Genomic DNA, 14,808 nt, shown 5'->3' with positions numbered 1-14,808 from the left:
TCGGTTTCGAGGTAAAAGTTGTGGTGCATTGATGAGAGTCAGATGGTTTACACAGGCCATGCATCGAGTCCTAAAGGCATGTCATGTTCATTGAATTCCGCATGTACTTCAGATAAGTCCTTCTTTTCCTTTCCCCGAAAGGGATACCTTTTGTTTCAAACTCATTATTCATTCCATTATTTGTTTTTCTTTGAATCCCTTTCGGTCTAACTCTGTTCCAAAACTAAGGCAAATAAGGGATGGCAAGACTGATTTACAGGGCTCTCGTTTGATGAAATCTAATATGTAAAAAGGGCACCCAACCTCGGTAAGGGCATCAAGTCGAGCCCGACTGGCCGTGGCGGCTGATTCTTCGAAATCAAACGCTCTTGGAAAGAGGAAATCCAATTGATAGTACCTACAAGGACAAAATAAAGTTGAAAAGTTTAAGTCCCACGCGACCAACCATCCTGTAAAAGTTTGAAAAGTCAAAGGCTCTCTGGGCCAGGAATGCAAGTGGTATTCAAGAAACAACTAGTGGCAGGTTGTAATCATCATCAAAAGAAGATAGGCCAAGATCAAGTTGTTGAAACACTCAAGGCCGCAAAACCAACCACAGTTTCAAATTAACAATTGTTCTTTATTTGAAAAATAGGAAATAAGTGCAATCCAAAAGCAACCTTGTAAGAAGCAGGTGCAGAACTCCAAAAGAAGAACTAAAAAAAAGAAAATGAAACCACGCGGGAGCTAGAAATAGCTCTGTTGCAACAACAACTCCAAAAGGGAAGTCTTCTTCAAATTCTTTCCTGCATTTACTCATTCTCTAAAAAATAATTTTAAAAAAAATTGAAATGAAAAAAAAATTAAAATGATGAAAAAGGGTCTCAACTCCCTAGCTGCGTTTTCCAACATAGGGTCTCAACTCCCTAGTTGATTTTATTTTAGACATAGAGTCTCTAGTCCCTAGTCTCTTTTCCAACATAGGGTCTCTACTCCCTAGTTTATTTTATTTTAGACATAGTTTCTCCACTCCCCAGTCTCTTTACCAACATAGGGTCTACATAGGGTCTACACTCCCTAGTTAAAGTTAGTTAGGCATAAGGTTTCCACTCCCTAGTCTCTTTTCCAACATAGGGTCTCCACTCCCTAGTTGATCTTATTTTATACATAGGGTCTCCACTCCCTAGTTGAAGTTATTTTAGACATAGGGTCTCCACTCCCTAGTATCTTTTCCAACATAGAGTCTTCACTCCCGAGTTGATTTTATTTCAGACACAGGGTCTCAACTCCCTAGTTGATATTATTTTAAACATAGGGTATTCACTCCCTAGTTGACGTTAGTTTAGACATAGGGTCTCCACTCCCTAGTTGACGTTAGTTTAGACATAGGGTCTCCACTCCCTAGTCTCTTTTCCAACATAGGGTCTCCACTTCTTAGTTGATTTTATTTTAGACATAGGGTCTCCACTCCCTAATTGAAGTTATTTTAGACATAGGTTCTCCACTCCCTAGTCTCTTTTCCAACATAGAGTCTCCACTCCCTAATTGAAGTTATTTTAGACATAGGGACTCCACTCTCTAGTCTCTTTTCCAACATAAGGTCTCCACTCCCTAGTTGATTCTATTTTTAGACATAGGGTCTTCACTCCCTAGTCTCTTTTCCAACAAATGGTCTCCACTCCCTAGTTGATTTTATTTTAGACATAGGGACTCAACTCCCTAGTCTCCTTTCCAACATATGGTCTCCACTCCCTAGTTGATGTTATTTTTGACATAGGGTCTCCACTCTCTAGTCTCTTTTACAACATAGGGTCTCCACTCCCTAGTTGATTTTATTTTATACATAGGGTCTCCACTCCCTAGTCTCCTTTCCAACATAGGGTCTCCTCTCCCTAGTTAATGTTATTTTAGACAATGGGTCTCCACTCCCTAGTCTCTTTTCCAACATAGGGTCTCCATTCCCTAGTTGATGTTATTTTAGACATAGGGTCTCCACTCCCTAGTCTCTTTTCCAACATAGGGTCTCAACTCCCTAACTGATGTTATTTTAGACATAGGGTCTCCACTCCCTAGTCTCCTTTCCAACATAGGGTCTCCACTCCCTAGTTCATTTTATTTTAGACATAGGGTCTCCACTCTCTGGTCTATTTTCCAATATAGGGTCTCCACTCCCTAGTTGATGCTATTTTAGACATAAGATCTCCAATCCCTAGTCTCTTTTCCAACATAGGTTCTCCACTCCCTAGTTGATGTTATTTTAGATATAGGGACTCCACTCCTAGTATCTTTTCCAATATAAGGTCTCCACTCCCTAGTCTCTTTTCCAACATAGGGTCTCCACTTCCTAGTTGAAGTTATTTTAGACATAGGGTCTTCACTCCCTAGTCTCTTTTCCAACATAGGGTCTCCACTCCCTATTTGAGTTTATTTTAGACATAGGGTCTCCACTCCCTAGTCTCTTTTACAATATAGGGTCTCCGCTCCCTAGTTGAGTTTATTTTAGACATAGGGTCTCAACTCCCTAGTCACCTTTTCCAATGTAGGGTATTCACACTGTAGTTGACTTTTATTTTTAGACATAGGGTCTCCACTGTCTAGTCTCTTTTTCAACATTGGGTCTCCACTCCCTTGTTGATTTTTATTTTTAAACATAAGGTCTCCATTCCCTAGTCGTCTTTTCCAACATAGGGTCTCCACTACCCTCTAGTTGATTTTATTTTAGACATAGGGTCTCCACTACCTAGTCTCCCTTTCCAACATAGGGTTTCCACTCCCTAGTTGATTTTATTTTAGACATAGGATCTCCACTCCCTTGTATCTTTTCCAACATAGGGTCTTCACTACCTAGTCGCCTTTTCCAATATAGAGTTTCCACTCCCTAGTTGATTTTATTTTAGACATATGGTCTCCACTCCCTAGTCTCTTTTCCAATGTAGGGTCTCCATTCCCTAGTTGATTTTATTTTAGACCTAGGGTCTCCACTCCCTAGATGATTTGATCTTAAATGCAGGGTACACTATTCCTTGATATCATTGCCAATATATGGTATACCATTCCCTGACCACATTTTCCCAACATAAGGTACCCAATCCTAAGTTGAGACATCCTTTTGATATTTAAGGAACACCATCCAAAAAAAATAAATCAGCACGATCTTTTCGGGGTACACCACTCCCGACCTTTTATTGCTTTCAATAAAGAAGTAGTATAGAGTTTTTGTTACAATAACTCACGAAATTTTCCTAGTACAAACTGAGGCAGAAATATTTCCTTCGTTTGATTATTTTGGTGTCTGAGTAGGTTTTACCTCGAGACACAGGGTTTGAGATGATCAAAAGAAGAAGTCTCAATTCAGAATAAAAGAAAAGAAAGAATAAGTGAATCCAAAATGCAAAAGCAGTTGAATGCTCAAGACATGACTGAAGCTACGAGCATTGGAGTCCCGTTTTGATTAGAAGAAGTTATAGAACAATGAATTAGCACCGACAACAGACGAGCATCAAGGTTTAGATCAGAGTTTTCATGAATAACCAGTCAAGATTCAAGATCAAGTTCAGAAGACTCATAGATATGAATCTTGTAACTCATAGCTGATAGGCCTCTTTAGTTTCTTTTTTATTTTGATATAATAGTAGGACTACGGACCGGAGCCTCGATGGAACCTCACTCGACTCCTCAACTCACCATTCCATCATTCTCCTTGAACTACACACGACATGATTCCCCTATAACACGGGATATGTATGCTGTCCAAAACCAGGACTCGGTTGTACCCTATCTTTTATTTCTTTTCCTTTTGAATAACGGTTTGGTCAAAAATTAGTCACATGGATAACCTAGTCTTTTCCTAAAAACTCTTCATGTTTCCAAGCAAAGAGGGGAAGTTGTGAGCGCCTAAATTTTGACTATATTTGAATTTTAACCACCTTCTACTGTATAAATATTTTTAGAAATTTAATATATATTTTTTAGCTTTGTCACATTTTTTTATATATGGTAAAAATTTAAAAGGTCAATTATTACTATTAATATTTTTTTTTATTTTTAATTTTCTTTTTATTTTTATCTTTATTTTAAAATAATATAAATTAAAAAACCATATTAAAAAATAAAAGTAAAGGAAAGTGGGCAATTTTTTTTTTAAAAAAGAAGAAAAATGGGAAGTGGGAAGTTTTTTTAATTAAAAATAATAAAATAATTTTAAAACATCTGAAAAAATCCGATTTTTTTCTATAAATAGAAGAGAAAATGTTAGGAAAAAAGAGAGAAGGAGAAAAAAAGAGGGAGGAGGGAATTGCGAGAAATTTATTTTCTTCTTTTAGGATAAGAGAATTTCTATTCGTGTCATTCTTTATTCGTCTTTCTTTTGAAAAATCCAACAAAATCACCCCCCTCCCCCTAACAGCTTTAAATCCAACAAAATCAAGCCACTAAATCACCAGCTTTGTAAGGTTGATCGGGTTTGCAAGTCGAATTTTTTGTTCGAGGTTCCGTAGCCGGTGAAAGCTCCAGTCAACACTCGTCGAATTGTTTAGCGCTCTTGTAATTTCAACTCTGTTAATTTATATCAAAGGTTCGTTAATTCCCTTTCTTCATTGATTATTTTGTCCATTTACCTTCTTGTCTGTTGGTGTGATTATTGGGTAGCATGAAGTAGTAATTCACTCTATTGATATTTTGATCATTTGAATCTCATTGTTTCCTTGTTCATATATTTATTGGATCATGATGTTAATTTTAGAGTTGCAAAGTTTTGCTTTGAGTTGATTTAATCGGATAAAGGGTCTATTGAATCACTGTAATTTGGCTTATTTACTAATTTTGTTCATGAGATTGTCGTGTCATTAGTTTTGTTTAAGAAATGTACAGAATATGGGATATTGGGTTGGATAATTTGCTTGGGACACAATTTGTTTCTAAGAAAATTGGTTTTTGGGTTGTTGGAGAAGAAACGATTTTGGGCCAAAAAATTTAGTCTCATCAGGCCCAAAGTAATAAATAACATAGCTGGCCCATCTTTCTCTAAGCTAGCCCATTTTTCTATAAATAATAAATTCAATTCTTCCACAAATAATTTCATAACTCATGAACTTACAACAATTTCAAAATAGTTTGAGTAAACAATCTTATAAACATTCGTAGCTTGCTTCAGACGTGATTAATAAATTATCGTAATTATAGGTACGGTTCCCGTGGCATAGTCACGATACGTAACTCCAAATTTAAGTGCGCGTTTCACGCAACTTGACCCCAACTTCAAATAATAATAATAATAAACATGCTGTAAGTCGCATGTATGTTTCACGTGACACGATTCACAATATATACAAAAACAACGAGTGCGCGACATCGCGACTTGTTCAAATAAATTTCATAAATACTAAATGCGGTTAAATAAATAATTAAAAGCGGTAAAATATAAAATAACACATAAAATATTTTAAACATATAATAAATCAGATAATTAGGCAAAATATTAATTATTAAGCGACTGTGCTAAAACTACGGAACTCGGGAGTGCCTCACACCTTATCCCGGGTTAACAAAATTCCTTACTTGGTTTTCTGTGTTCGCGAATCATAAAAATAGAGTCAATTTCCTCGATTTGGGATTTTAAAATAAACAGGTGACTTGGGACACCATAATAATTATTCCAAGTGGCGACTTTGAAGAATTAAATAAATAATCTCATTTCGAATAATGTCACTTTAATTGAAAAAACTCACATATCCCTCGGAAAAAAGAAGGCGTGACATGCGTAGATTATAAAAATCTTAATAAGGCATGCCCGAAGGACTCATTCCCATTGCCAAATATCGATCAAATAGTCGACGTTACGGCCGGGCACGAGTTAATGAGTTTCCTCGATGCTTATTCCTGGTACAATCAAATCAAGATGAACCCGGATGACCGGGAAAAGACTTCGTTTATAACAAATTTTGGTACATATTGTTACAACGTAATGCCCTTTGGACTAAAAAATGCCGGAGCCACGTACCAATGGCTCGTAAATAAGATGTTCGAAAAATTAATAGGAAAAGACTATGAAAGTATATATATATATATATATATATAGACGATATGCTCGTTAAGTCTCTACATGCAGGTAATCACCTGAGAAATCTGCAAGAAACGTTTAACACACTGAGGGAGCACAATATGAAGCTTAACCCCGAGTAGTGTGCGTTCGGGGTCGGATCTGGTAAATTCTCAGGATTCCTGGTCTCACAAAGTGGAATTGAGGTGAATCCAAACAAAATCAAGGCCATAGAGGACATCCTGGATCAACTATTCATCGTAAAAGAAGTATAGAGACTCACAGGCAGATTAGCGGTTTTGAGCAGGTTCATTCCTCAATCATCGGAGAAGTGTCATCGTTTCTTCATACTGCTAAAACAGAAAAACAACTTTGAATGGACGCCAGAGTGTCGGCAAGCCTTGAAGGAATTGCATAAATACTTGTCAAGCCCTCTGTTGCTATCGAAACCTAAAGAAGGAGAACCATTGTTGCTCTCGCCAGAGTGTCGGCAAGCCTTGAAGGAATTGAAGACATACTTGTCAAGCCCTCTGTTGCTCTCGAAACCTAAAGAAGGAGAACCATTGTTGGTCTACCTGACGGTCTTAGAAGTTGCGATAGGCATAGTTTTAGTCCGGGAGGAAAAAGGTACACAATTCCCCACATATTACGTTAGCAAAATTTTAACGGGAGCAGAAAAACGCTACCTACGTTTGGAAAAGCTGGCCTTAGCTCTGGTGGTATCCGCCCGTAAGTTAAGGCCCTACTTCCAATGCCACCCAATTACAGTGGTGACTGCTTATCCTCTGAGGAATATCCTCCATAAACTCGAGCTCTCGGGTAGATTGGCCAAATGGTCCGTCCAAATGAGCGAGTTTGATATAGAGTATAAGCCACAGACTGCGATTAAGTCGCAGGTCCTGGATGACTTCGTAGCCGATTTCATCCCAGGGTTGATGCCCCTGGCCTCCAAAGAGGCAATAATGGTGTCAGAGCCGACATCGGGAGTCTGGACCTTATTTATGGACGGAGCCTCAAATGTGAAAGGGTCCAGGCTCGGAATAGTCCTGGTCACGCCTTCGGGGGAAACCTTAAGGCAAGCCATGAGGACAATTACTTTAACTAACAATGAAGCGGAATACGAAGCTTTGATTGCAGTGCTCAAATTGGCTCGGGGGCTTAACTCTGAAGCAATTAACATCAAATGTGACTCGCAACTGGTGGTAAATCAGGTATAGTGAATTTTTGATACCAAAGATGAGCGAATGCAACAGTACGTGATAAAGGTTCAGGCCTTGTTGTCACGATTCCGGGAGTGATCAATAACCCATATCCTGAGGGAAGAAAATGTGGAAGCATATGCGTTAGCAAATCTGGACTCATCAACAGAAACTTAGGGATGAGAAATGGGGGCAATAGTTCAACTAATGAACTCAGCCTTGAACATGAAGGATTACTATGATGTAAATTCTACCAACTTGGTCTGGGACTGTAGAAACGAGATAATCGATTATCTCAAACACGGTAAACTACCCAAAGACCCCAAAGCATCGAGAAAGCTGCGTACCAAAGCCGCGCGATACAGGTTTGAGAAAGGGAAATTATACAAAAAATCGTTCCAAGGCCCATTGGCCCGATGCTTAGGAACGTCTGAAGCGAGCTACATTATGAACGAAATCCATGAAGGAATATGTGGCAACCACTCGGGCGTAAATTCTTTTGTGCTGAAATTAGTCCGGATAGGATATTATTGGCCCCGTATGGATCTAGATGCCAAAGACTTTGTACGGAAATGTGATAAGTGCCAACACCATGCACCTATGGTACTTCAACCAGTAGAACCATTACATTCAATTCTGTCCCCGTGGCCATTCATAAAATGGGGGATGGACATCGTATGATCTCTACCACTAGCTTCGGGAAAGGTAAGATTTCTTTTAATTTTGACTGACTATTTTTTTAAATGGGTGGAAACATATCCTTACCAAAACATCGTAGAACGCGAAGTGGTCAACTTCATGTGGGAGAATATAATATGCAGGTTCGAAATACTTAAGGAAATTGCATGCGACAACGGGCCACAGTTTGTCGGCATAAAATTCACAAAATTCCTTGAAGATTTGAAGATAAAAAGGATTACCTCATCACCGTACCATCCGAGCGCAAACGAACAAGCAGAATCAACAAACAAAATAATTGTGCAAAATTTGAAGAAAAGGCTGGAAGCGACAAAAGGCCGCTGGCCCGAGGAATTACCGGGGGTACTCTGGGCCTACCGAACAACTATCAAATCAAGCAGAGGAGAAGCTACATTTTTTCTCGTTTATGGCACAAAAGCTTTGATACCGGCGGAAGTAGGGGAGACCACTTTAAGGTATTCCCAAGCAAATGAAGAATCAAACAGCGAGGCAATGCTAATCAACTTAGAACTGCTCGAGGGACGCAGGGACCTAGCACATGTCAGAATGGAATCTCAAAAGTAAATTATGGAGCGGTATTATAATCAAAGAACCAAACATCGTTACTTCAAAGTATGGACTTGGTCTTGAGGAAGGTGACTCAAAATACCCGAGAACTCAACGCCGGCAAGTTTGCCTCTGCCTGGAAAGACCCTTACCGGGTTTCAGCTATCACCGGTAAAGGGTCATACGAATTAGAAAATCACAACGAAGACAAGTTGCCAAGCAACTGGAATGTGACTCACCTAAAAAAATATTACTGCTAACAAACAACGACAAGGTTTTTTAATGAGGCAGTGACCACGATCATACTACAAAAAACAACACTAATAAGACCTTTTGATGACACGTTTTTCATTCGGGGCCGATAAGGCAATCTTTGCTTCATTAGCAAATTCCCACTGGGAAGATAAGTTTTATACCGAACAAATATTACACTATCGTTCGTGAGCACAAGGCACTAGAGGAATGTCAGGTATTCTTTCGCTCGACAACATGAATTCCTAAGGGGAAAGCAAAATATGTTACCGAGTGAAGGGTTACGTAGCAATTCATCGGTGCAACCTTCGCAGATACAAGACTTCCAGTGTTCCAACACACATTCTTCACATAAGAACACTAATAGGGGGAATAATGATATGATTACAAGGCAACTCTGAATGCCATATTAGAAGACAACGCTGAATGCCACGTCAACCGGGAATGATAATCCGGCAAGGCAACACTGAATGCCATGTCAACCGGGAATGAAAATCCGACAAGGAAACACTGAATGCCATGTCAACCAGGAACGAAAATCCAGCAAGGCAACATCGAATGCCACGCATCATCGGGACCAGGGACTATACAGCCAGCCCCGAAGAAACAAGATAGACACAAGTCATGGAAGCTTCTTTCCTACATAGCAAAATGTATATATAAACTATACAAACAGAAGGAATGAAATGAAATCATTTTCCTTTTGTCTTGTTTCTTGTCGACACGATGAGCTAAGTTTGTCATTTGAAAGTTAAACAAGTACTTCAAATGTTAGTGCAGTAATGAATATGAGACGTCCTCTTCAAGAGCACCGTAAACATAAGAGGGCCCTCTCTTATTAAAATCCTCATGTTAAAGAGTTTGTTCCGGAAGAATATATGCCCAGAACCAAAAATGCTATCGGGAAAAAATACACCCGAAGCCACAGATGAAAAAGACGCAGAAACCAAACTTGCGCAAACACTTATAAAAACCCTCATGTTAAAGGGTTAGTTCTAGAGGAATATATCCCCGGAACTAAAAATGCTATCGGTGAAAATGCGCCCGGGACAACATGTAGAAAAACAGGAAAATATGCACAGACATTCAAGCAAAAGAAAGACTCAATCAAACATTTGAGCAAAAATATGTACTCATTTACAAGAATGTGCCGGGCGGAGAACGTACTGGTCCCGTTCAGCCAAAATTCGATCCCGCTCAGAAGAAAGTTCCTCCTTCTCACGGATTACCCGTTGTAGGCCCTCAGAAGGTTGGCCTGCAAGATAAGAAGAGGTAAAATTGAAAATGTACTCATTCATAGGCTGAGAAATAGGAAGAGAAAGACAGAAACATACAACTGCGGCATTATGCATGGCATTGTTCAATAAACACTCTCCCGAAAGTGTCTGAATCTTTTCCCAATCCTTCTCTGAAGCCAAGGGTTTCAGATAATTTGCAAGATTCACCGGCCGGGAAAGAAGGTTGTACCCGGTAGAGACCGAAATGGTAACACTCATCCTCCCCTGATGATCTTCGGAAAGGGCAGCATAATTTTGACCCAAATTTCCATGAACAAGTGACTGAGGAAGAGGAACGCCTTCAGCACGGTCAAGTGCGGCTGTTGGAAATGATATTGTTGGTGGAAGCGTGGATAAAGATGGAAATAATGTAGTAGCAACTGGTGGTGAAGAAGGGAGTGATAAAGCTGGTAAGGGAGAAGAACAGGAAATATCTGCATCGAAGGCAACACTGGTCATTGGGTGTCACCAACCAAGGACGGCAAGGACCCGGTACTCAACCTCGCAGTACCGGGCACAACGATTGGGGCTTGAGAATGGGAGTGAGCATTTCCCACCAAATCAAACTCTCTCCAAAGTGTCGAGACATCATCCTCGACGGGTGTGACTGCATTAACATGTTGAGCATCCCGTTGAGAGGATAAAGATCATTGTCTTCTGTGAAGAAAAGATCCCACATCACTAGCTTCTTCATTATCAATCACTACGGTGTCTATGACCGGCCCGCAGGGAGGACCGACCAGCATCGCCATCTAGTAGGATGGTTCGGGGGCATCAACCTTTTACCTCTTATTCTTCTCTTCAGATGCAGAGGAACACTTTCTTTTTGGTTGCTTGTTCTCTGGCCGGGGACTCCGTGAAGAAGTATTTGTGCTCGGAGTAGATCCGGAGGCACCCGTTCGCTCCTGGAGAAGCATCGCCGTATCAGTAGGATCGACCAAAACATCCTCTTCGAGGATCTCGATTGAGCCCTGGTGCAGACTTATTTGACAAACAAGTTAGGATATTCATCCAAAATCCACATATGCAAAAATAAGGCAAAGCAAATCATAGTAACCGTGATTCTTGTCCTTCCACCCGTATTTGATGTACAGTTCCTTCCACAAGCGGATGTCGGGCGTGGTGATGTCCAAAATTTTTTGAACCCACCAGTCCAAGCCTTCTACCACCGGTGAGAGCCATTGGGTCGCTATAACATATAGGAGTTAAATAATTAATACAGACGTGGAAAAGCATTTAAGAGGAACGTATTGAAAAAAACTTACGAGAGCGGTTCCAAGCAACCAGAAAGGATGAAGCCGTTATTGGAATAATATTACCAGAGGCAACTGCAACAAATCGTTCCATCCACCCTCGGTCGTTGTCATCATCCATGCTGGATATCAAAGTAAGGTGACCTCGCTTGCAGAGATTTATCATCCCCCCGTGGAAGACTTTGGAGGAGTACAAATTCATCGTTTGAGCCAATGATAACTCTTCTTTGGTTTCCAGACACAAGCACTGAAGGCAGGCGACCGTCCTCCATACGGAAGGATTTACTTGTGCCAAACACACTTGATAACGGAGACAAAATTCTGCTATCACAGTATCAAGTTCTCCGTCCAAATAAAATGCACCCAAAGTAAAAGGGTACATATAAAAATATGTGAAACTCTCTCTAGGAAGGGTCACTCGCTCCGATAGATCGGGAGCGATAATGTCCAAATCTTGGCAGTAACAATTATCCTTCACAGTAGGGATACTGGAAGGACGAATAGAAGATAGGTACATGCTAACCGCCCATGTACGAGGGTTATCAGTGGGAAATCTCCCATCCAAATCCTTCAAAGTACTAAGCCTCCTAGGGATTATGGAACTTACTGTTGGAGGAACAGAATCCTCGTTCTTAATCTTGCTCTTCGAAGAACCATCGCGTTTAGATGAAGAAGCCATTGAAGAAGAAAAAGAAAAAGATTTGTGTTTGGAAGAAATTAGAGAAGAGATGTGGAAAAGGAATGCAGGTTGGAAGCTCAAACAATTCGTAAAACCTAAAAAAAAGGGAGTCGATACGTATGGGTAAAAATTTTGGGCGGCTAAAATACTTAGCCCTAATTACCTCGATAACGACAAAAGGCATGCTAAATCATAGGAGGACACGTGTTCGAGGCTTTAAATGTGGAGATACCGACGTCTAATCAACCGTCAGTAACCTTGAAAAGAAATTATAGTAATTCCAGCCAAAAGAATATTCTCACCAACTTTCCAGTAACACAAAGTCAAGTCACTGGAAAGCAGGGGGACTATCTGTATTGGATAAAATATGTCACGATTCGTGGCCATCTAAGAAGGGGACACGTGAAATCAAAACCGAGAGGATGAAAAATCGGGTACAACTATCTCGTGTGTCACCGAGAAAGGCAAGTTCGTAAGGGCATTAAGCATGTTGCGCCCGATGGCATTTAATGAAGAATATCCCACAACATTAAAGAAATCTGAGCATTTATGTTTATCGTTAGGTTTCCATTATCATACTTTAACAATTGTCATTAGTGGTGGCCCGACCATTACGCCCACTGAGCTATAAATAATAGGCTTCACTATCATTGTAAGACACGATTTTGTGGGTATCAAAGGACATATTCTAATACAATACCTCAATATTATTCCTTTCCCTAGCTTGTTGTTCTTATCATCATCGTGCACGGGAACCCTATTCCAGGGCTCTCCAGATCTATCGTTTTATTACATTTGAGCTAAGTATCTTGTACAAAAATCGATTAATTCATTATCCTTTAGGATCAAACTGACTCATATGTCTAGAAACCACGAACAAATTCAACTGTACCATTTTCTGAGTAAACAGTCTCCAATATTAAAATTGATGTACTATTTAGAAATAAATTTCATTAACAACTACCTAAAAAGAAGCAGTTTACTGCAATCTTAACTTATTTATTGTACCATATCAGTTTCTGAAAACAGTTCTTATTTGAACTTTTTTTCTTCGCTTGTTTGATAAAAATTTCGACTGCTTAATTTATTAACGATGTAGTTAACATAAAAATTTGTATCTGGAATATAAGTCTTATATTTGGAATAGGATATGACTATGTTAGATATAGTCCATTGTTGATTCACCAAAATTAGGTACAATTCTAGATGAATTCAAAATTAGGTATAATTTTATCCGACATTGAATAATAGTTGATCAATAGTTTGATGATATATTTGTATAAAACAAAAAAAGAATCTTCTAAGTCTATATAAATTCAACAATAGATGAAACTGCATATTCTAGTAGATAATGAAATTTATGTTTGTTTTGCACTTTCTTCATATTTCTTTTCCAAATCAAGTGAGTGGCAAGTTCTTTGCGTTTTATGATTGCTGTGTACGGTATAATTGGTATTATTTTGTACATTATACTATTTGAATTCATCATACCATTTGCAATGTTGTAGCCTTGTGGTTTGCAAATAATTAGAAACAAAAAAAATCATTGACAATGATCAATAGCTTAGAATTGCTCAATTTTTTTATTAACTGCATTTGAAAATCTATCCAGTTCCTTTTGATAGATGGTAATCCTAATTCCTTTGAAAGTACATGTTTTATTAGGCGTTATTTTCGGTGAAAAAAGAAGTAATTGATTAAGGTGCTCCGTAATAATAAAACTAACCAAATTAGTAGCTCCTGGATTTCTAGCCTAATATTTTAGGGGAACAATAACGTGCAGTTTGATAACGACTCCTTAAAATCTTTTGGTTTACTCGGATAACTCCTATTTTAATAGAACTCTTTATTCTAATGACAATTATGGCTTTTGCCAGTAAAAATAGACATTAATGAGTCAAGGATATTTCGTATATTAACATTATTATTCGTGCTTTTATAATAATATAGATAATTCCTATTTTAATAGAACTATTTATTCTAATGACAATTATGGCTTTTGCCAGTAGAAATAGACATTAATGAGTCAAAGATATTTCGTATATTAACATTATTAATCGTGCTTTTATAATAATATAGATATAGATTAAAGTAAAATACAAGAGGAAGGGGAGATAAACCTAACCTCCCAAACACAAAATAAAATCTATCTTAATATCTACCTAGTACAGATAGCATATCCAAAGTTTCCACGGATCTATTATATGTGTTAGATAACCAAAAGAGCTTGTGACATATAACTTATTCCCTAACAATTATGTCATAGCAACAAGCCAAAGAGGCATTCATCGAGCAACAAAGATATTCTTGACCACTTTATGCCTGGGGCTAGGAAGCTGCATTATGTCAAGTTTGTAGTGACCAAAGGCTTGCTTTGGTAAATCATTATCAGTTAAGATTATAGCCTCATGAATCTCATGACTCTATTTTGCAAATATGTCCGCCACATTATTAGCCTACCTGTAACAATGTCTAATAGTAGTATTGTGTTGAAAAATGAGATGTTTTATCTCTCGAATAATGTTGTTCATGTGCCAAGGGGATTTTAAATTATCATTCCCCATATCAATCACATTCTAGGATAATTCTATCATAACCATTAGAATGACACCACTCTAGGCCTACAAGTGCGGCCTTCGCTTCTGCCAAATTACTTGTGCCACTCCCCCAAACTTTATGAGAAAGCCATAATCATATTACCCGGTGATCTCTTAAAATGCTCCCAGCATCAATCATATTATTACCCTGTTTGCTATCATATGTATTAAGCTGGCCCAACCAAATAAAGGTTTTCCCCAACTTACGGGAACACATATAATCTTTGTTGTTAAGGCCATAAGTTTATCATATACTATGTCATGGGAGAAATCCCTCTATAGAAATGTTA

Source organism: Nicotiana tabacum, chromosome 24, assembly GCF_000715075.1.
Source record: "Nicotiana tabacum cultivar K326 chromosome 24, ASM71507v2, whole genome shotgun sequence".
NCBI lineage: Eukaryota > Viridiplantae > Streptophyta > Magnoliopsida > Solanales > Solanaceae > Nicotiana > Nicotiana tabacum.
This window is presented reverse-complemented; position numbering follows the sequence as displayed.